A 24125-nucleotide genomic window follows, 5' to 3' on the forward strand; every position below is an offset into this window, starting at 1 on the left:
TAACAGTCGCCATCGGTGATGGTTTTTGCAAATTGTGAAAATTTATACTCTTCTTCCAATATTATACTCTAATTTAAAAATTGTATAAAATACTATGATAAAATTATAAATGTATTTTTTGTTCAAATACATTCTAATGTAAAAAAGACAACAGATTTGAAAGATAGAAAATGGATGGCAGCATCAGTACCCGGCAGGGTTGGTAAAAAAAACAAATAACCGGGTTTTTTTGGTTTAAATAGTATTAACATTAAAAACAATGAAATTTCTGAAAAATCATTCAAACTTCCAATAATTAACAAAAATAAAATGTTTATTAATGTAATTAACACTATTCCCATGCTAATTAATCAATAAATATTTATTACATTTAACAAAAACCAACTTTTGCCATTTAATTATTTTTTGCTTGACTCAATGTATTACTGTGTGTTTGAAAATTCTTTTAATGTTATTATTAATCATATAATATATAAAGGTTTTTCTCCAGTTACTTTCAGTATACTTAATTACGAAGCTATTTTGAAAAAAGTAATAAAAATTAGGTGAATATAATGCATTTAATGAAGCATAAATAATGCACATTAATTAACGATGATTTACGATATACAGGGTGATTATAACTAAGGTTCTGATTTCAAAACACTGTAAAAAAAAGAGCGATTGTCAGAATGACTTGAAAATTGACATGAATATTCCTGAAAAAATTCAATTTTATTTGATAAAGGGGAAAAAATACTTAAAAATGTAAAATTAATGGCATCATCCAACATGTGGGAAATTTGCTCGCAGAATGGAAACGATAGCCAGTCATGGCAAAATTATAACTTAATTATAGCATTGCACGAGTCCATAATTCACGGAAACATAACAAAAAAAATGAAGTAATTGAACAAATAACTACAACTTACTCAAAAAATGTTAAATATGTTGTCCACCGCGTGTTCTGGCTATGAGGTTGAAAGCACAAAAATTCTTGTTCAACAGCAGAATCGGAGTATGCCATGGTCATAATGTGGATGTGCTTGCAATTCAGCTTTATTAAACCAAACGCACCCCCTTTCCCCCGTTCATATTCCTGAGGAATGAGGAACTTCTAACATATAGGGAATGTGCTGGAGATTACAATTCACCAAAGTTTGCAATCTGACCACTGTTTATAACATTTTGAGGTACCCCACAGCCAGAAGTTGCAAGGGTTAAGGTGCATCCTGTCAAAATGGGTCTTCAGCAGCTGCTTTGCTGGTATTGCAATGTGCATCTTGATAGAAGTTCTATCCACACACTGATGCTGTGGAAGTGCCGAAATGATGTGGTTGCACAAAATAGATTATACTGCTGGCCAAGTACAGCATCATCTACTTGCACATTTTGCACTTTTTTCTTTTGCGAAAGAAACGTCCATTGCTTCAGGAGTATCCATGCAAATTTTCAGGTCATTCCAATCAGTACTTATTGTATAGTTTTGGAATCAAAACTTAAATTATAATCACCCTGTATATAGCTGATTATTTTTCATAAATCTGTTACTACTATACAGTAGAACCTTGATTAACTGGACTTAACAGTGTGAAAGTATAAAAAAACAACTATTGAATATTAAGACTAGGACATATACAGTAGGAGATGTGCTACTTCTTATGGGAAAGAAAATGAAAATGTATGTGAGGTAATGTAACTACTAGTACACTGGTCTTTGTCCTTTAAGGACAGCTGGTGTCTTTATTGGATTATAGGACCACCTGCCCCTAGCATGATGGTGTCACCACTGTTGCTGCTTCTTTGTGAATAGAAAAAGAAACCCTGTGAGATAATACACCACTACATTTAGATATGTGATGCAATCCTTATTCATGAATTTGCTTAAGATCGAGCATCAGAATGTAGCCAAAGGTTAGAAAATGTTGTAAGAATGAGAAATTTTGGCTTTTATATATAACTTTAAATGACTAAGACACTTCATATGAAAAATATATATACATTCTGGCCACTTTTATGAGACTTTTTGAAAAAAATCACTTATAAAATCTTATGTCATTTAAAGATATACCGTCAGAATGTACCCCAAGGATATAAAATGAGGTAAAACTATCCGGGGAGCATTTTCAGTGTCGTCAAAACAAGCCTAATAACCTGTACTAACTATCCCCCCCCCTTTCTCTTGTATTTCTGCTGATACAAGAGTAATGTGAGATACCCTGCTACTAAAGGGTATCTCACATTGCCACATGAAGGAAAGCGCCTAAAAACGAAAAAAATACAGAGCCTTCTCCATGGATAGCCTTGCCAAACCTTGTCCATATGATCAATATTTTACGGAACACTTTTTACCAGTGGCTTCCAAAAATATCTTTTCTAATTTATGAAATTCATTTAAAAAAAAGAAACTTAATGGCAATAAGTTGGCATCAAATCCATTTGAAGAATTAAATTAATGAGAAGTTTTCAAGGGGGGAAGCACCTACGCACCTCCCTCACGAGCTGCCCCTGAATATATGGTAGTTTATGGACTTCTAATATTGTGTTTCCCTGATAATAAGACCTAATAAAAATAGGCCCTGATTTTTTAGGATGCTTCTAATACACTGAAGAGCCAAAAAAAAACTGGTACACCTGCCTAATATCATGTAGGGCCCCCGCGAGCCCGCAGAAGTGCCGCAACACGACGTGGCATGGACTCGACTAATGTCTGAAGTAGTGCTGGAGGTAATTGGCACCATGAATCCTGCAGGGCTGTCCATAAATCCGTAGGAGTAAGAAGGGGTGGAGATCTCTTCTGAACAGCACGTTGCAAGGCATCCCAGATATGTCCATGTCTGGGGATTTAGGTGGCTAGCGAAAGTGACTAAAGTCAGAAGAGTGTTCCTTGAGTCAATTTGTAGCAATTCTGGACGTGTGGGGTGTCGCATTGTCCTGCTGAAATTGTACAAGTCTGTCGGAATGCACAATGGACATGAATGGGTGCAGGTGATCAGACAGGATGCTTACGTACCTGTCACCTGTCAGAGTCGTATCTAGACGTATCAGGGGGTCCCATATCACGCCAACTGCACACCCCCCATACCATCACAGAGCCTCCACCAGCTTGAACAGTCCCCTGTTGACATGTAGGGTCCATGGATTCATGAGGTTGTCTCAATACCCGTACACGTCCATCAGCTCGAAGCAATTGGAACCAAGACTCGTCAGACCAGGCAATGTGTTTCCAGTCCAATGTCAGTGTTGTCGGGCCCAGGCGAGGCGTAAAGCTTTGTGTCGTGCAGTCATCAAGGGTACACGAGTGGGCCTTCGGCTCCGAAAGCCCATATCGATGATGTTTCGTTGAATGGTTCGCACGCTGACACTTGTTGATGGCCCAACATTGAAATCTGCAGCAATTTGCGGAAGGGTTGCAAGTCTGTCACATTTAATGATTCTCGTCAGTCATCGTTGGTCCCGTTCTTGCATGATCTTTTTCGGCCACAGCGATGTCGTAGATTTAATTTTTTACCGGATTCCCGATATTCACGGTACACTCGTGAAATGGTCGTACGTGAAAATCCAAATTTCATCGCTACCTCGGAGATACTATGTCCCATCTCTCGTGCGCCAACTATAACACCACGTTCAAACTCACTTAAATCTCGATAACCCGCCATTGTAGCAGCAGTAACCGATCTAACAACTATGGCAGACACTTGTTGTGTTATATAGGCGTAGCCGACCGCAGCGCCATACTCTGATTGGTTCCATATCTCTTTATTTGCATACGCATGCCTGTACCAGTTTTTTTGGCTCTTCAGTTTACCAGCCTTGGTTAAAACCATCAGTCAGACTGACACATTTTGACCAACACGCAGTTGCTACATTCGACGAATGCATTGAATTTTAATTCAAATAATATTAATTAATTTCATATTACTCAGTTCATTAAATTTATACTTAAAATAAATGCCAATATCAATCAACTGCAAATACTCAAATGGATGCCTTAGATAAAAGGTACCTACAGAGTAAAGATTCATGCAAGAATGACTAACTATCTTGAAGTTTGTGATATTGTAGGTATATTAAACAAGCTATTGAAAGCTGGGCCATCTCAATGCATGAGGCCTACCCAGGGATCAAACCAGCGACAGCTAATGCAATAGGAGTAGGCCACCAGACAAGAAATGCTAATTTTAGGAGCTCTCTCTTGCTAGACATAAGAGATTACGGTCAAGGGTGCTTGGTAAATGGAGTTGTAAAAAATTTGAGACAAAATTTATATACATTTGCAGGTAATTAATGTCTATTTTTGTATGTTAGAAAAATCGGACATAACCTGAAAACAATCCTTAATGCATCTCTGAGCAAAAATTAATACAAGACCAGGTCTCATTTTTTGGAGAAACATTATGTATCTAAAGCAATACATAACTAAAAAAAATATTAGTATAATATTTATTATTATAATTAGTATATAAATTTGTATACACAATTTATATGTACACATGTTTTCAGCCCCCCCCTCATTGAGAATTTTGCCTGTTGTGTGTGTGTGGCTTTGAATTTATATTTTAATTTTTGTAACATGAGAATTAAAAACTTCAATGTGTTAAAATCTGATCTCTGAGCAACTTCTACAAAAATTAATAACTTCAGATTTTTGAGACCCTCTGCAGACCTTTGGGTCCTATAGCAAAATACAGCACTGCATAGGGAGCTCGTGCCTTCTCTAAAGTCAACCAAAAAAATTAAATATTTCCATAAAAAAAAGGGTAAAATATCAAAATAAAATACTTATAATTAAATGTTATTTTAATCAATTTCTGTTCATTTGAATGTTTTTTTCTTTTTTTTCAGATACCAACCTTAAAAAAATTCCTTCCCCCGAAAAAGTTGATACTGCGTACACCCCCTAGAGTAAATGAACCACCCTAAACGAACTAAGTAGTGGATTAAAATGTGCACAGGCAAACTAAACGACACATCAGAAAGTATAGGGGGGGGGGGGGGGAAGCCAACAATATAACATAGCCTACTAGCATGAACACATTGCCAGTTTGAAGTCAATTTCGTTGTCAACTTTTTTGGCAATTTCTTCCTACTGCAAGTAGGTTAGTCTTCTCCTTAGGTTGCACAGTTCTTTTTTTTTCATTTAAGCAACGTTCAAATGCATGTGTGGAGTGGGGGGGGGGGGGGAAGAAGAATAATTTTCCATACAACTTAAAATTTTGGGTTAATTTCCCACAATCTTCTGTAGACTTTTCAGTCGCCAAAACAGTGATATGTCGCTAATATAACCTTCCAGATCCTGAAACCTAGATAGCACAACTGCACCTGCTTTTCCAGCTTATTGTTGCATTTTCATTTTGTTTATTCTGGGCCTTTTTTCATATGCTCTAGTGCTTAAGCTACTTTTTCCATACTGTTTTTTTTTCCCTACGCTATGACTGATTGTGTTTATTTAATGTTTCTACATCATCCACAATTCAAAAGGCAGAGAAGCACTATCGAGTTCTGTATGAAAATGGGCCTAATAGCCAACAATTATAACTGTCCAACCTGCCATTCACCGATGTAGTTAGTAGCAAGGAAAGATGAATGTCAAGTCTGTCAAGTTGAACATTCTTATACAATGTGAAGGCATGTTTGGTTTGAAGAAAGCAGACTTACGCTTATCAACATTTTGAAAGTTACATACTTGTGGGTGAAGCAAACGAATGCTTAGATTGTTGACAAACTGCAAATGTCAAAGAATACAGTGACTGAATGGTTGAGTTTCTGCCACAAAGTACAGGGCGTCCATAATTAAAAGACCCCTATTTTAAAGTAGCCTACAGGCAAAACCAGTCATCAGAAAAGTGTGAAATTTTGTGGAGGACTTCATGAAGTGATGGGAATTAGTTTCAGGGGGAAAAAAATGTAGTTGCTCATGTCGCCACCAGAGGGCATTTCACTTTGAGCACTTGTAGTAAAAATTTATGTATGTCATGCAGCAGCTGTTATAAAACCTAGAAACATTCACGGCGATCTTGTTTCTCAATGTGTTTGCTGCTCACAATGACGATAAGTTTACAAGATCACGCTTTCTTGGTAAAATTGTTTTACCAAAACAGCAATTCCGCAGTATAACTGCTCTATGATAATATTAGACTTGGAAGAGGATTCGAAAAGGTCCAATGAATGTTAAAACATTCGGAGTACGATAACAAAATTTTAAACTAAAGGATCATTGGCTTTTCGTCCAGGAAGAAGAAAAAATTATCTATAGGCACAGTATAGGAGTTTTCGCTTCAGGTGGAAGAGATGACAGAGAGAGCTTCAAATTCTAATGTCAGGCATTGGATAGGCCATGTTCCATAAGATCATGCGGAATATTCCCTCCGATATTTATCTATACAAACTTTCACTTGTGCAATGGTTGCTTCAACATGATTATATAATTAAGGTTGTTTTTCATCTATATCAACATCAAGTGATAGTACATGGAGATATGCTTCAAAATATAAAAAAACTTTTCATCAATCATTTAAATTTATAATGAAAAAATGATAATTTAAGCTAATTTGTCCACTCTGTAACATCTTCCAAAAACTAAAGCAACGTACCGGAATTGAAACTATGATTTAAAATAGAGTTCTCAAAGTTACAAGGTTTTGAAATTTAAATTGAATAACACATCCATTCAATATATTTGAACCACTTACCACATTCTCCATTATGTTATTTTTCAGTAAAATATAAAAGTACAGTAGCACAGATCCAGGGAGATGTGTTATAAGGGGAATTTTAGTATAAGTAAACGTCATTATATGATAATACATTCTGTATTTTATGGAACAGAACCATTATTTTCCTATATTATTGTTTCCAGGATCTACCCCCCCCCCCCCACACACACACACAGTCCACTCTGGATCACTAAAATGTGAGAGGCATAAGCGTGAGATTTATGCCAACATCAAATTACTATTCAGTATAAGCAAAACATTTTTGAAATGAAAGAAAAATCATCTTGATGATACAATAGGTACCTATACAGCTGAGCAAGTCCATTGTCCAACTTTGACCAGATTAAAAAAATTTTACCAGACCAAAATTCAAACTACGAGGGGAAGGGGGGGGAGGTTTTTTTGAATTTCCTCATGGAGCAGAGTTGAAGCTAGATGAAAAATTCCTTTAGCAAAAAAGCAAAAATGGGGAAAAAACTTTAGCAAAATGCAGGCATGCCAACATTGGCTTGAAGCTTGTCAGTAGTGATGAATGTTCAGCTTTGCCATGGGGGGGATACTCCTCCAGGACAACATAATCATATAGTGCAATAAATAATAAACTCAAAAATTTATTAATTTTTAATTTTTTTAATGGACGTCTTGCAACCCTAGACCCCATATCTCTTTTTGTTTTGTTCTAAGCGTGATTCTACTTGGTTCTGCTAACCATAGACCCCACCCCTGTTGTATCAGAGCTCTTATGGCACCTACGATGAAACATTCTTTCCGACACAAGTTCCGTAAGCTCGACCATGCACTATGCAAATGAAGCCAAGTCCAGACCCGCCGTGAAAAAATCTGTCAACTCCACCATTTTCAACCACTCAAAAACCTGTTTTTAGACCACAGCGTGGGGAGCAGTTTTGATGGAAAACAAGTTTTGGAGCATTTGGGCATTGAATAGAGCAGCAGGTTTAGACGCGGCTTTACAGATTGCCTACCGCACACAGACAAAACAGATCGGTTCCAAATTTGTCTTCTCTCAAACACTCTCACGAGCACATACAAATTCATCGTTATGGTAAAGATAGATGCAATTTAAAAACTAATAATAAAAATAAGTAAAACACAGCAAGAAACTCTGGCTCAATTTTTTTTAAATCCAATTTCGGTAGTACTGAGAGTGTCCTCCTAAGCTTTGTAATTTATTACGGCCGTCTGTAGAAACTATGGACAATCATATAGCAGTTGGCAACTCTGAAAATGTTAAAATGCTAATGATTGATGGATGGATGTCTACCCATTTCGTACCACCTATACAAATTTTTTGCAAAAGTGGCTACTACTTCCTTCGCATTTTGCAAAAAATTCAACCGTAGCTTTAACACTGTCATGGAGTGGACATTTTTCAAAAGTTATAGAGGAGTCTCTGGGTCACCTATCACATTTTGTATATAAATTTTCAGAAAATAAAAGTGTATTAGCATAGCCTATTTAGAATATTTCCTAGACATAGATATCTCCCCCATGGACATCGAACGTTGTCATAGAATCAGCTCCAGGGGGTGGGGTCATGGATGCACACTCTTAATAGTCAAATTTCTCAATTTCAAACTTAAAAATGACATTCTCAAAAACGGCTTCAAATTAAAAAAACATTCCAATATCAATCTCCGAAGATTTTTCCTCAGAAACTCTGTAGCCAACTGTGGAGGGCTGGTCAGAAATTCAGGGAATATGGACCCTAGAAGCCACACTGGATTAACAGATTTCGCTTCCCATAAAATTAATGACTCTTTTCACAAAGATAAGGGAAATTTTCACATAAACAGGACATCCCCCAAAAAAAAGTCTGGACAGATCCCTGATATGGGTTCAAATAAAAATTATACCTTCATACTTGAGTTCAACATATACCACTGTGGGACAATGTCAGAACCCCAAATATGGGGTATCACCGAATTTAGTCAAAAAAATATAATTTACTAGCTATAATACCCAGCATTGCCCGGGTTTTTTTCAATGAGGCTTTTTTGGATCACGTGATACCTCCCTCTTTCTTTGAGGGAATTGCAAACCGTGTCCAAGTTCACCAATATGGCGACTTCCTACGCGACTCATGAAAAAAAACAAATCTAGATTTAAAGAAACGTAAAAAAATAAATATATATATTTTTTTCTTTTTTTAAAGGGTGCTAGGTATTTCAATTCCCCACTTTGAATTTCAAGTTATCCATCTCTGCCTGTTTCTGTTTCAAAAAATGCTTAATTAAAGCTGTGGAATTTCTTCGATGCACTTTATGGGCCCATAACTAATTTTAGAATATCCTAACCCACATGAATTTATGCAGTTGAATATCAAAAGACAATTCGCGGAGACATTTCGCGGCTAATTACTTCATATTTAATCGTATATCTATCTCTAAGCGAATCAATATTTCAAAAATTGAGTATTTAATACAATTTCTAAAATTATTGATGTGACAGAAAAAACCCCCCAACTTTCCACACTTCTACATTAAAATCGGCATTTTAACACTGATTTCTATGGGGGCCCATCCTTTGCCTTACCCTCAAAGTGATGCTGATGATGGTGTCTATTCAAAAAGCTCTCATAACTGGGAAGATTGAATAAAGTGGCAAACCATTATAAAAGCATAAATATTAAACATATACTGACAGCGTTGAAGAAATGACAAACCATTGTAAAGGCATAAAACACGTCTTAAACGCATTGCTAGGGTACCACGGTAACCAAAGTAAACGTTCGGAAAGTGATTGTTGCCCGACAGTTTTCTGCCCATTTGGGGCACTTGCCCTGCTCTGACGAAATTTTAAAGTAGCCTATCGTTCAAGTCGGGTCCCATTTGGTATATATGCAAAATTTGGAGACGATCGATCTAAAATTGTAGATTTGTATAGAGAACATACATACACACACACAGACAGAAAATCAATCTTATATATATAGATTGCCTAAAATGCAATTTTCTAATTGCTGCGGAGAGGTGAGTAAGTACTAGTATAAATGATAAACAAATTAGTACTCTAATAAGGCTGTTCCATAATCCAATTAACTCTTTAATTTAATTTATATTGACCCACTAGAATTCTCTTGGGGTGCCTGTGTCATAGCAATGTCGTTTTTTGTTTTTTGTGTTTTTCTCAGTTGGTTTGATCTGCGTTGTGTGCAGTCCAATAAAAAAACATTTTACTGAGAAAAACATTCAAATGATCAGACCATATTTCATAGAGAAAAATATGTTAAACTAGAATCTTAAATAACATAAAATATAGGATATCGCCAACTGTCAACAAAAATGTTGCCATAATCACAAATTATTAAAATTGCACAAAAAACCACTGAACCTGAGAAATATTGCGAGATGAATATTTATTGTCATAATTAATCATCATAATATAATTTATATGTTATGAAAACACTTTGTATTTACAACCTTAGTAGTTCCTCCACTAACGACCACCTCTGAACAACAGCAATCTCTGAACAATGACCATATTTCATTAGCACAGAAAGTGTCGCATAGATTTAAGATACAGATATATATATCTGTAATCTTAAATATATAACCTCTGAACAACAATTTCCAAATAACTGCAACTTTTGGACATGGAGTTTGAAAAAATATATATGCATATCACTATGAGAAAAATAATTTTCAAAGGAGAGTTTCATTTCCTGAACTCTATGGGGGAGGGGGAAATTATGTATGTTAATCAGCTAGATGGGTATATCAAAGGCAGTGGGAAGCGAAAAAGGTGGCGATCTTTAAATGCACCGTGGGTTACGTAAGTGATCTGTAAATGTGCTGCAGGTCACTGAAATGATCTGAGAATACATATGCCACTTACTTTATTCTTACAAAATAAGCTTTGAGATCACAGGTTACATCAAATGACTCTGAGGGCCACATTTGGCCCACACATCATGGGTTGAGTATGTATGGTCTAGTTCAGTGTTTTCCAAAGTGAACAATATTGCAATATACAAATACAACGCCACAACAGGCAAAATGCCAACAGAGGTGGCTGATAAAAAGATGCCCACAAAAATATGGATGTCATATATTTCAAAAATACAGCAACACAATTAAAAATGAAATTAACACAAATTATAAACAATATATACACGTGATAAAATATTATACAACACTTATGAAGAATACTTATGGTTGTCTTATTCTAAATATGGATAGCTTCTCGATTTACCCCAACATATTTATCGTATTTCTTTTTTAACGTGTCAATTGTGTTTCAATTTACTGCCTCCAGGGGTAAGCTATTCCATTTATTAACCCTATTAAGAGAAAAATTTCCTGCGACACAATAACATTGCATTGTCCCTCACCAATCGATACTGGTGTCCCCTTGTAAAAGCAGTCGATTGGCGGTGTACTAAAAGTTCATGGTCCATCCTATCCACCCCATTGAAAATTTTGAACACTTCGATCATATCTCCTCGACACCTGCGTTTATCCAATGTAAACATATTCAAAAAATGAAGTCTCTCTTCATAAGTAAAGCCCTGTGTGCCAATAAGAACATGCGTAGCTCTTCTCTGCACCCCTTCAACCAAGTCTATGTCCCTCTGTAAGTATGGTCTCCAAAACCTTACAGCATACTCCAGTCCAGGACGAACTAAGCCTCGAAAAAGCGGAAGAATGACTTTAGGAGAACGCAAAGAGACCTTTTTGAAAATGAGACCAAGCATTGTATTCTATTTTTTGACCACCGCTGAACAATGATCAGAAAAACCTAAGTCGCTCGTCAATGAAAATTCCCAAATCGGTGATCCTAGTTGCATCCGAGATAGTGACACCATTTAACTCGTAAGAGAACCGTGGGTTGTTCGAACCAAAATGAGCGACCATGCACTTATCAACGCTAAACGTCATGCTCCATTCATTTTCCCATGCTGCAATCCTGTTTAAGTTGGTCTGGAGCAACTCCCTATCGCTTTCATTCCCGATTACCCCCATTAGCTTCACATCATCTGTAAATTTGCTAGTAATCCCATCGATACCCTGATCGAGTTTATCGATAAAAAGTGAAAAAAAGTATGGGGCCAAGGACACTTCCCTAAGGAACTCCACTTGTGACGTCTGTCCAACCAGAGAATTCCCCGTTCACCATAACTCGTTGCGACCTATCTCTTAACCACGATTCTATCCAATTCAGCAAGTTACCCCTAATTCCAATCTCGTGTAAACCCTTCAAGAATTTACCATGTTGGACCCGATCGAATGCCTTCTGGAAATCAAGGTAAACAACGTCTACATTTTTGCTCTTAACCAAAGCCTTAGTCACGTGATCATAGAAGCAAAGGAGGTTAGTTACACATGACTTCCCCTTCCTGAACCCATGCTGATTATTCGACAATGCATTATTATCGTCTATCCACTTCACAAACTGCCTTTTGATGATAATTTCCAAAATTTTCGAGTGGGAGCTTGTCAAACTCACTGGACGATAATTTGACACCGCTTCATTACTACCCTTCTTAAATATTGGAACAACGTTAGCAAGTTTCCAATCTCTTGGGACGATACCCTCAGCAACACTACTCCTGTATATCTGTGCGACTGGCCCCAACAATTCATTAACACATTCCCTGAGGACCCTGGGATAGATATCATCTGGTCCTGGTGCTTTGCTTGCACATACATTTCTTAGAAAATTCAGGACCTCCACGTCTTCTACTTGAATATCGTTGAGGGTTTTATTACCCCAAAAGAATACACAACATATTGGAAACTGATGTAAATATCGATTATATGATGCAGATGCTATCTTTATGTTAAATAGTATAAAATAATATAATTTGATTATGTATTTTCACAATAGATGGCAGCAAATTCGATCTGGATGCGAGAAATATTCCAAACCCCCCTCCAGTTTTTAATATTAAATCCTCCACACCAGCACCCAAAATAGTTTTAAAACTTCAATTTTTTTCAACTCCAGACAGCATGTCGACCAAATATTTTATAGCTTTTTCTGGCATTGAATAATTTTTAACTTGTTTGTTAAGGTAATTTTCATTTCTATAGTTCAACAAACATTCATGGCAAAGATATTCTTCAACAAACTTGAAGGTTTTGTCCTCTGGCCTCTTCACTATCCTATATTTCCACGGAATTCTAGCGAAACGGTAGGAGACAGACGGAGCATAAACAGGTTCACGCTTGAGATCAAAATATCCCCCCCCCTCCCCGAGAGAGAGCAAAAAGACCCCCCCCCCCCAAGTGACAGGCCATGCCTACCGGCACATGCGCATAAGTCTACTTGACTTGAAAAAAAAAAAACTATCTTCATGTCACTAAATTACTAAATCACTTATGCACTTGCCAGTTACCAACTAAAGCCGTGTAAACGACCGTTATCGTCTGCATACATTGTAACCTACTTGGCAACTTAAAATTTAGTTACCAACTTAATCACTTACTTGTAAACGGGCCTTTAGTTCAGGACAAATTGCAAGAAAAATGCGAGCACCAGAAAAAAGTTTTAGGTGCCCAAAATAAAGCTTCTTTTGAATGGGCATGACGGCCCTCTTTCACATTTTGGCAGAAATATGCGGCTATAAATCCCAAACATTTTGCACTGCTCTCAGCCTGCAATTTAGTAACTGCACAGGAAATTTTAGGCACCAATACCAATTTTTTTAATCGTTAAATGGTAACCTGGGATTCGTACAGTACTGACTTTTTAACTACTAAATCACTCAACGCGCGTAAACGGGTTTTCGGTCGATACACTATTGGAACCCCGAAGAAATAATGAAAGATCACCAAAGTCGGATCACCATTTCGCTCACCAACACAGCGAGCATTTATTTCCATGTTAACAGAAACGCAACCCGCACAAAAACAGGCACATAATACTTTTCCATCTGGATCCGAACAAAATATTGAATAAATGAAATTCGATTCGGCATACTGTGAATTTGGGGCCGTCCCCAGGGTTCGGTTGTACTCACATACGACGGACAACCAATCAAAATCTTTTTTCCCCCAAAGTATTTGGGGGGGGGTGAATAGTTCCCAAACAATAATTTAATATCAGATTCGTACCGAAAGCAACAACTCGTGACGGAAATAAATTAAATTTTTACCTTATCCAGCCACAGACATACGCACACTTATATAACGAGATCTGGCCCTAGTGTTGCCACTTCAAAACTACGAAATGCTCACAGATTACGCGATTGCTTGGTGACCATATGTCCCGGGACTGTCCCAGTTTTTTTTTCTCTATTTTCTGACTGTCTGAATCATAAGTCGGGTTTTCCTAGAAATAGGCTTCTTGCACCGCGTGAACCGAACTGGATCATTTCGCGTCGGCAGAAACGTGTTACATAATCACGCTACCCGTTTGTGTTTTCCTACCGTGGCACATCAGCTCAGTGGCTATATAAAGTATATGGCCCTGGCATCAGCTACTCGTGTGCATGCTCCCGTTTGAAGGGAAGGGAAGCAAAGCACAACAAAAATGAAGGGAAGATCGGTGAAACGCGCGGCGCATGACGCATTTTACTCCTCCAGAAGCAGTCAGCCAATAACGCCCGACGTAAAGGGGTCATTCAAGTATTACTTTAGCATCGGGGGGGGGGGGAGGGGGTTTCGGATTTGCTGACTTTTGATGACAAGGGGGGGGGTTGAAGGTTGCTTACGTCATCAACCACCCCTTTTTGAAGATATGAAATATTCTAAGCTGCTGACGAAATTTTATTTTGCAGACAGGGGGGGGGGGGGTGTGGAGGTCTGTTTTGCTGAATTTGCTGACAAGGGGGGGGGGGAAGGGGGGTCAAAAATGGCTGAAAATCTACTGCTTACGTAATATTTGAATGGCCCCAAAGCGCTGTCGTGAGCCGCGTTGCGCTCTGTAGGAAAACAGTCATACTGATTTTCTTATTGGTGAGTGGACGGTGTGTCTCCCTGGGCGAATCACATTGCGCGCGGCACAGGAAACCGGCTCCTAGGAAAATCCGACTTTAGAGAAGAAATAAGGGTAGAAAGAGGGGAACTCTATTTTTTCTCCGCAAACATTGTGTCACGTGACTGCTGTCCTTCCATGTGCTGGTAAATTTCATTCTACTGCCATTTTCTCTGGTAAGCAAAGGCCTCAACTTCAAACCCGTTGTTTGAAGTGATGTTTCAAATTGTGATTTAAAAAATTATCAATTTCTCGGAGGTTTACCGCGGAGCTCCTCTGAGAAAACTTTAATAACCATCGAACTGAAAAGAGTAGAAGGAGGGAAAATAACACGCGTCGCCAAATTAGAGATAGTAGCCAACCACTGCAACTCCACCAACGGCAGTCACGTGGTGTTATGTTGGCGGGCGCTGTATGCAAGAAATGTGATTTCTCTATATTATATTATATATATACTTGCTTTCTCTATATTATTTCTTCTCTAAGGTCTGAAAAGAAGTATGCATCGAGCTTATATTGCTGGAGGGAGCATCCAGCCAATACCGTCTAGAGCAGAGACTAGAAGACTCTGTATGCTTCAGGTGCCCAATAACTATCGAAAGGTTTTTTTTTCGGTTTTGGTGCACCGAATAAGATGCCAGTAAGAATCTCCTATCTTCACAAAGGGGGGGGGGTTGATGACGTAAGCATTATGAAAACCCCCTCATCAAAAGTCAACCCCTATCGAATGACTACTTGATGAATACTTGATTGAATGACCCCTTTACAATCGTGTTAAGAGTTCACGACCCTCGGAGGAAAGCTATTCCATTTATTCACAACTCTATTAGGGGTAAATTCAAGTATTACGTCAGCATCGAGGGCGGGGAGAGGGTTTCGGATTTGCTGACTTTTGATGACAAGGAGTCGGGGAGTTTGAAGGTTGCTTACGTCATCAACCACCCCTTTTTGAAGATGTGAAATATTCTAAGCTGCTGACAAGGGGGGGGGGGTTAAAAATGGCTGAAAATCTGCTTACGTAATACTTGAATGGCCCTTAGAGAGAAAAACTCCCTGCGAAACCACAACCTAGAATTATTCTTGACCAATCTATACTATTCCATTGTCGAAGCAGTTGATTGACGATGTATTAATAACTCGTGGTCCATCCTATTGAAAATTTTAAACAGTTCCATCATTCCTCCTCCCGACCAGGGCCACATAACAAGGGCTGTCTCATGAGGAGCTGGAGTCGGTACCTGCTGACGTTATTCCCCTGCAGAATCGAGTACGTCTGCACTGCTTGCTAACTTGTTAATTAAGGCAGCGTGCGCAATCGCTGTGCTGCCTATTTTACTGAAATATTTCCAAAATTATCTTTTCCACCATGAATTTTATCTTTCGATTAGAAATTATCTTTTCCACCATGAATTTTATCTTTCGATTAGAAATTATCTTTTCCACTGAGAATATTTTTCTCGGACCACATTTAAGTTGAATCACGTACGTCAGTTAACTTTTATTGGGTTCATTGAAAGCCAACTCGAGTCAAATAATTTTAATTATCCTTTGAACTTTCTAGTAATTTTTGATTACCTTTTTGTTTTTTTCCATTTGAATTAGCTGTAGCTTTACGAAGTGTTGACTTCATTATTACCAATACAACTGCAATATAAAAACATGAGAAGCCAATGGCGTCGGAGCCGTGCGTGCTGTCAGACTCGAGTACCCAAGTAAATTATTTCAGAATTATAAATTTCCTGTATAAAGATAAAGACGAACACCAACAAGTTCCAAACACTTCCGACGCCCTGTGGGAAGTGAACATAAAAAATTCCTAATGTAAAGGGCGTCCATAATTAAAAGACCCTATTTTAAAGTAGCCTACAGGCGAAACCAGTCATCAAAAAATTGTGAAATTTTGTGGAGGACTTCATGAAGTGATGGGAATTTATTTCGGAAGGGGTGGGGTAGGTACATATATCGCCACCAGAGGGCATTTTATTAACAAATGACACATTTAGGCAAACGTTTACAATTTTAATAATTGTTACTGCAACAAAACATGTTCCACATGGTGGCCATCATTTTCAGATACCATGTGAAATCGCAAGATGGCATATGTCCCACAACTGACCGAAGTGTGTGCGAGGAAATGTTCAGCACGTGTCGTGAAATGCTGCCTTTAAGATCAGGTAAAGTTCTTGGATTGTAACGACTTTTCAAACGTTTTAAATGCCCCCAAAGCCAAAAATCGCATGCATTAAGGCCGGGGAATCGGGGAGGATATAAATTAGGGAAGTGCTGGCTGATGACACGTTCTTCTGTAAAATATGTTTTAAAAATTTTCTTAACGCACACTGCAATGTGTGGGGGAGTTCCGTCTTGTATAAAGATTGTGTCTGCATGGCCGGAACAATTACGTTCTGTAACAGCAATCGCTTCCCGGTGATCGAACCTGTAGAACGTAAGAAAGTACGGTAGGGACGTAGAAGTAGGAACAGAGAATAAATAATGCAGTAAATCCACACCATACCGTCACTTTTAGTCAATGCAACGGAACCTCTAAGATAGCGTGCGGATTTTCTGGTTCCCAAATTCGGCAGTTGTAAGTATTGACTGCTCCATCCAAGTGAAAATGCGCTTCACCTGTCCACAGGATATTCCAATGCCATTCTGAATCGACGAGCTAGAAACTGCTGCATGGAATCACGCCGTTCTCTTTGGGATTGAATGATGTTGTCCGTAATTTTTGAAAACCCAAGAGGTTTGATAACTCTTGGAATAACGAAGATTCAAACTGGCACCCTCTATCCGTTGTGATGCGCTTGGGACATTCGAATCGTGATATCCATAACGACAGGAATGCCTTCGCCACAGTCTCAGCAGTAATGTCCACGATCGGTGCCACTTCTGGCCAGAGCGTAAAGCGATCCACCATAGTGAGTGCATAAGAAAATCCTTGTGATTCTGGAAGCGGACCAATAATGCCAAGATGAACATGTTCAAAGCGTTCGGTTGAAAGTTCAAATTAACCTAAACTGTTGGTTGTATGTCTGTGAACTTTCACTTTCTGACACGGAATACAAAACTTGACCCATCTAGTGACATCTTTATTGACCGAGGGCCAGACGAATCGGTCTGTGACCAGTTTGATTGTGGCTCGGGTTCCAGGGTGTGATAAGTTGTGCACCGTCTGGAAAACCTGGTAACGGAAGTCCTTTGAAACGTAAGGTCTGACTTTCCCGGAATAGACATCACAATACAGTTCCCGGTCAGAGTAGAGCAGTGTCACTTTTTTTAAGTCCAATGAAGTTTGTGTCGATAACAAGTTCATTAGCTCCGCATCTGTTTCTTGAGCTTCCGCTATTTCAGTGTAATTGATAGAACATGGTGATGTAATTTCCTCAATTCGCGATAGAGCATCCGCAACCGAATTTTCTGATCCCTTAATATGATGTATGTCAGTCGTAAATTGGGAAATATATTCTGTCTGTTTTGCCTCGGTGATAATTTTTCCGATTTTTGTCAAAATGCATATATTAATGGTTTGTGATCAGTTAGGATGCTAAATTGTCGACCTTCCAACATATATCTGAAGTATTTTATACTAGCAAATATAACAAGCAATTCTCTATCATAAGCGCTATAGTTTTTTTCGGTCGAGGAAAGTTTCCGATTCCGAGAGAAAAAACCAAGGGGTTCTAGTGTCTGTCCCACTTGATTCAAGGTTCCCCCCATGGCTACATCTGAAGCATCCACGTTCAAGACCAATTGAGCTGTTGGAGATGGGTGTACAGCTTCGGCTAATTGTTGTTTACAGTCCTTGAAAGCTGTAAAAGCCTCGTCGGACCAATCAATTTTGTGATTCGAATTTTTAGTTGAGCCCTTTAAAAATTCTGTCAAGACATTTAGTTTTTCTTCTGCTCGTGGCAGGAACCTTCTGTAAAAACTTACCAGTCCTAAGAACCGCCTCAATTTTTTAAAGTTACTAGGCTTATGGTATTCTAAAATGGTCTGGCTTTCAGGCAAGAGCTTGATATCCTTTTCATTTATTACATGACTTAAGAATATCAATTCTTTAAGACCTAATTTCCATTTATAGGCATTAAGTTTGATACCATATTTATTTAAGCGATTGAATAGCAACTCCAAATGACGAAGGTGTTCGTCTGCGTCCTTAGAAAAAACTAGAATATATATATATATATTGCTTTGTAAAGCAAAAATCTAGGTTTCTTAAAAAATCATCCATGAATCTTTGGAACGTCTGAGCTGCACTGCAGAGTCCAAAATTTAGGAATGGGAACTCGTACAGTCCAAATGGTATGATAACTGCAGTTTTAGGATTATCTTCTTCACGTACTGGAATTGCGTGGTAAGCTCGAAAAATATCTAGTTTAGAAAACTTTTATCATAAAGCGCGTGAGAAAAATCTTGTAAGTGGGGAATCGGGTACCTGTCAGGGACTGTGAGCATATATCTTCCTATAATCTCCCACCGGACGTATACCACCAGCTTGTTTATCCACGACGTGTAGGGGCGGTGCCCAGGGGCTCTTTGATGGCCTACAAATACCTGTTTCTAACATATATTCAAATTCTTTTTTGATTAAATCAAATTTTTTAGGATGTAGTCGTCTGACTTTGCAATGTCCTGTCCTCTGGATGCTCCGTAGAATGTTTAAACTTCCTTAAAATCGATTGTTGGATTTGTGATATCTGGATATTCTCTCAAGAGGTCGTGATATAGAGAAAATCTATCTATTGTTTTTAGTGCTGCTTGAGAGCAAGGTTTGGAATCACCTCCAATGCTGAGATTAGTAATAGAATCTATGAGCCGTTTCCTTTTTTAGGTCCACTAATAGCATAGGCAGGTATAGACTTGGATGTCTGGGGGGGGGGAAGTCATTATTGCTGAGGAGGCACAATGATGACGTCAATTCATATACCTTTACATACACATACATTAGATCTGCCCACTCCACTTTTGATGCTGGGGGGGGGGGGGGTAATGCCTTCACGGCCCCCCCCCCGTATCTCCACCCATGACTAATAGACTGAAGTGCTGCAGGAAATCAGCGCCTATTATGAGTACAGATACCTCAGCAATCACAAAGTTCCATTTGAATGGCCTACGCACTCCCAAGGAAAGGTGTAAAAGGGTTGTGCCACATGTTTTTATTTTGGAATGGTTGGCTGCAAAAAGTACCAGATCGGTGGCTCCATCAGCACCTTTTCGTAGTGGTATACACGAAACATCACTTCCTGTGTCGATCTAGTAACTACAATTTTTTTGTCTGTCGTATACCTTTAACCGATGGCGATACTCAAATCCTTATTTTCGCCACCACCCAAGTAGCACAAAGATATAGATCTATATCGTAAAATTTCACTTTCCAATATAGATCTATATCGGGCGACGATATCGTTCTGGCTAAAAAAGGCATAGTCAGAGATAAATAAATGTGGGCTCTTCACAGAGAAAAACCCACAGCCTCCATTTTTGAAACATTTATTACGCGCACAAAACATACAAAACGATCACACACAGACATACAAAAAAAACGCGGCCTTTCCCGCCGACTTCTTCCGGCAAACTCACTGTTGCCACCACTAATCTTTACAATAATACTCATTCACTTGCGTGCCACAGCGCCATCTACCAACAACAAAAAAGAACTGAAAATAAAAATCCTATAGCTCGGCCATCCTGCGGCTCACTGACATTTTACATGAACAACAATATTTGTATAAGCATGGAAAAATTCGGAATATAAAATTTGTATCAGCATAAAAAATTCAAAACATAGTATTCATATGAGCATAAAAATTCAAAACACAAAATTTGTATAAGCATGAAAACTCAGAACATTATATTAGTATACATTTCTAATAACGTTTCATGAGATCAGCTGCGGTAGTAGTGGTGATAGGACCTGAATGATCTCCGACTTTCCTGACCTCATATCTTTACTTAGCATTCACTTTTGTCACTTCATATGGACCGAAAAATCTGGGTCTCAACTTCAGTCCGGGGCAGAACTGAGTCCTTTGTATAGCCACCAGGTCACCAACTTGGTACTTGGGTGCCTTTTTTCTCTTTTTGTTGTAAGTACGCCTATTTTCAGACTGAATCTTGTGGATATTCTTCTTCGCCTCTTCCCTAATGACATTTCTTTGATCGTGGAATTCATCTACAGCCGCTTCCACCAGGAGATCTCTTAGTAGAATGTCTTCTTTATTTCTCATTTTCACACCAGTTAAAAGTTCAAATGGCGCGTATTTCGTACTTCGACTAGTCGTGCTGTTCAAAACCCTCTGCAATTTATCAACGTGCTTGAACCACTTTGTTGCATCGTCGAGAGTCAACTTGGTTAGGACTGGTATTAGAGTACGGTGGATTCTTTCGACCTGTCCGTTCCCACGAGGAACACCTGTGGCAATCTGCAAATGCATGATGCCCTCTTCAGCACAATAATCACTGAAAGCTTTCGAAACGAATGCTGAGCCTCCGTCAGTTATAATCCGGTACGGACTCCCAAAAGTCTTCTGCTGTAGCTTCAACTTTTCCAAGGTGTCCTCTACTGACGTAGACTTAACCGGATACAACCAGGTGAATTTCGTGAACGCATCTACAACAGTTAGTATATGCTGGTAATTCTTATTCGTTGAAGGTAAGGGACCTATGAAATCAACGTGATAAGTTCCTAGTGGTACATCTGCTTTTGGGATTGGGTTCAAAAACCCTTCCTTTTTCCCACATTTTTTGTTTGCCAATATGCATGGAACACAACTGAGAATAACTCTTTCTGTCAGCTTGCTCAAGTTAGGAATATGGAACTCTTGCTTCAGAACCTCTTCCGTCTTAGATGTGGAAAAGTGACCTTTTTCATGAGCTAATTTTATCAGCTCCATCTGCATGTCTTTTGGAACCACAATGAGTTCACGACCATTCATAACCTTGTAGAGAATGTCGTTCCTTACAAAGTATTCTTCAGATTCACTGTCAGTAAGCAGTGTTCTAAAGGCACAAATCTGTTCATCTTCTAATTGAGCATTCTTCAGTTTCACCGTCAAGGTGTCATTTCCAACTATCATGGCTGGGTGTCTACTTAAGGCGTCGACATGCTGCATCCTCTGACCGGGTCTATGAGTAATTTCACAGTCAAATTCTTCCAGAAGAAGAGCCCATCTAGCGATTCTTGTAACAAGATATTTCTTGTCCATGGTCTTCTGAAATGCTGAACAGTCCGTGACAATTTTGAATCTATTACCCAACACATATACTCGGAACTTCTTCAAGGCTTCGATAATTGCTAGTACTTCTAACTCATAGCTACTGTACTTCTTTCTCCTCAGCGGGACTTGTTTTTCTCGACATGTAGTAAACTGGGTATAAGCTTCCGTCATCAGCTTCTTGTAGTAATACTGCACCGTAACCATGTTTGCTGGCATGTGTATGCAACTCTATCCTCCGCCCTTGTTGAAAAATACTTAGCACTGCACTTTCGGTTAGTAATGTTTTGAGCTTCTTAAATGCTTCTTCTTGTTCGGGACCAAAATCACATGTATGGTCTTTTCTCAACAAATCACTTAGTGGTTTGGCGATCTTGGCTTATCCTGGGATAAATTTTCTGAAATATCCCGCAAGTCCTAAAAAACTATGTGTTTGCTTCATGCTCGTTGGGACAAGAAATTTTTTCACTGCTAGTGTCTTTTCCGTAGACGGGCGTATCGGCCCATTTTTTACGATATGGCCAAGGAACTCTACCTGTCGTTTCAAAAATTGACATTTTTCTAATGTGATCTCGAGGCCATATTTTGACGACACTCTTGGAACAGTTTCTAACTTATCCAAGCCATCCCTTTCATCAGCCGAGGGGATGATCAAGTCATCCATATAAATAATAAGAACACCTGTGTTCATGAGCTCCCTGAAAATGCTGAAAACATACCGCTGAAAGACACTTGGGCTGGTGCTTAGTCCAAATGGGACCTTATTAAACTCAAACTGGCCGTCTGGGACTATGAAGGACGTGTACTTTCTACAGTCTTCATCAACATCTACGTGGAAAAACCTGTTTTTAAGATCTAGTGTGGTGTACAATTTTGCACCCTGCAACTTATCTAAAATATCTTCTATCAACGGCAGAGGAAACCTGTCTTTGACGAGCTTCCTGTTCAATTTTCTGTAATCAACACACAACCTAGTTGTGTTGTCCTTTTTCTTCACGAATACCACTGTGCTGGTCTAGTCAGAAGAACTTGGCCTAATAATTCCTTCTTCCAGCCATTCATGGATCTGCTTGTTCACTCCTTGTCTCTCAGGAAATGATAGGCGTCGAGCTCTCTGATATACAGGTGTTTCATCGTTGAGAATAATTCTCATAGAGACTTTCGTTTTTTCAGTCTTTTCCGGCCTGTAAGACAAAACAGTCTTTCTTAGCTTCTCTCTCACTTCTCTATCACAAATGCGAGCCAGTTCAAGTTGGTCTTGATTCCATTCAGATATCTGCATGAGTCAATGTCCTCTCTCCTCTTTACGAAAAGTGACTTCACTTTCGTCGAAGTGCAATGAAGCCTGTTTTCGGATTCCAGCTCCAATCACTGCTTGAAAGTTCAGTTGTGTTGTGGGTACAACATGCCACGTAAGGGTGAAGCTATTTCCGTCCAACTCAACTTCCTGTTCAAAGGATCCTTTAGTCCACAACTGTCCCGCCCCAATTCCAGATAGTAGTATGGGCTTACGCGTCAATTCCGGAACGCCAACAGCTCGTCTATATACATCCTCACGCAACAGGCATACTGCACTGCCCGTGTCGACGAGTGCACAAACTGTCAAATTTTTGAATTTCATCTGTTTAGTAGGAACCTCTCCCCTTTCGTAATTATCAAGGTTTTCTGACAGCTCGGTAGGAGACACAAAATTACTCCATTCGTTTAAATGATAATCTCGGAAATCAACTGGGCTTCGCTTTTTAATTTTATCCGTGATGATCAAATCCCTTAACTGATCGAATGTTGTTACTTTTAAAGCGGACGTCCAGCCATCAAAATATGCGCTTAATTCGTGATGAAAATCTCGCCAAGTACTGGTCTGCTTCTTCTGATGCGAGACAAACAGCTGACGAAACTTTTCCGCCGTCAATTTGAATCTTTTCATCAACAGTTCTTTTACAAGGTCATAATTCTCCACATTCTCCTCGGGCTCTCGTTCAATCAGTAGGTTTATTTCATGAGGTAATAGTCCTAGAAGATGAGTGACCCATTCCTCCTTTGGTAGTGATACCCTTTGAGCTTGCCGCTCAAAGAGTACAAGGTAGAGAGTTATATCGTCACTCATATCGAATCTTTGCATCAGGTTTCGGAACTCTCTGCGTGGACTTTTAGTGTTTTCAACTTGAGTCCTTCCACTTGATCGGGATTCAACCTCGATTTTCAGTTTCTCTATTTCCAGTCTCATACGTTGTTCTTCCATTGCGTCTCTCCTGCGTTGCTCCTCGATTTCATC

General features: G+C 38.9%; 1 protein-coding gene across 12 annotated transcripts in view; it reads right to left on the minus strand.

Annotated features, from left to right (window-relative positions):
* Positions 1 to 13892, minus strand: part of LOC149083233 (uncharacterized) — a 71062-nt gene extending 57170 nt beyond the window's left edge. For 7 of the 12 annotated variants that reach the window (XM_089236443.1, XM_089236445.1, XM_089236442.1 and 4 more), the window contains exon 1: positions 13813 to 13892. The gene's annotated coding sequence lies outside the window, so the exon portion shown is untranslated. Of the gene's footprint in view, positions 1 to 13143 lie in introns of all 12 variants that reach the window. The other 5 variants (XM_089236435.1, XM_089236444.1, XM_089236439.1 and 2 more) reach the window with 5 other exon arrangements.
* Between the last annotated feature and the right edge of the window lie 10233 nt (positions 13893 to 24125).

Source organism: Pholcus phalangioides, unplaced genomic scaffold (assembly GCF_987345545.1).
Source record: "Pholcus phalangioides strain wild (caught in Gottingen) unplaced genomic scaffold, Ppha-v1.0 ptg000009l_1, whole genome shotgun sequence".
NCBI classification, from domain to species: Eukaryota; Metazoa; Arthropoda; class Arachnida; order Araneae; family Pholcidae; genus Pholcus; species Pholcus phalangioides.